Source organism: Octodon degus, unplaced genomic scaffold, assembly GCF_000260255.1.
Source record: "Octodon degus isolate 3935 unplaced genomic scaffold, OctDeg1.0 scaffold00070, whole genome shotgun sequence".
Classification (NCBI taxonomy): domain Eukaryota; kingdom Metazoa; phylum Chordata; class Mammalia; order Rodentia; family Octodontidae; genus Octodon; species Octodon degus.
This window is the reverse complement of record NW_004524646.1, coordinates 467,908-468,375: the sequence shown is the minus strand read 5'-3', so window position 1 is coordinate 468,375 and position 468 is coordinate 467,908. Positions and strand designations below refer to the sequence as shown.

At 35.9% G+C, this 468-nt stretch overlaps 1 protein-coding gene across 5 annotated transcripts in view; it reads right to left on the bottom strand.

The window, feature by feature from the left end:
• The window catches only part of Zc3h14 (zinc finger CCCH-type containing 14), a 49,451-nt gene that overhangs the window by 21,973 nt on the left and 27,010 nt on the right, over nt 1-468 (bottom strand). The gene's annotated exons all lie outside the window — the stretch shown is intronic.

The following is a 468-nucleotide window of genomic DNA, read 5'->3' as shown; positions in this document are numbered from 1 at the left end:
ATGCCTTAAATGTTTTTCTGCACATAACATATATTCGAACAGGAAAAAATAAAGGAAATCCACACCTAGACAAATCTTAGTAAAACTGCAGAATGCCAAAGACAAAAATGTTCTTGGAAGCAGCCTTGGAAGAGAGAAAGGATATAACACCTACAAAGAAAGGAGAGACGATTAAAATAACAGAAGTCCAATCAACAATAATGGACTCCAGAAGATAGTGAAATATACAGTCTGCCTAGAAAATGTATGAACCTCAAGAGTTCTCCATCCTACCAATGTCTGAAAGCTGATGGCACCACTCTGAGCACCTCTCATGATTTTAGAAGCCAAAGGCAACTGGCACCAATCTCACGATGGCTCAATAAATTTAGTACTAAAATACTGATACAAGTTTTTCTTTCCTGATTTATACAATTTTTTTGGCAGATTCTGAATATAAACTACTGAGGGTAAATAACTACCGTTAAC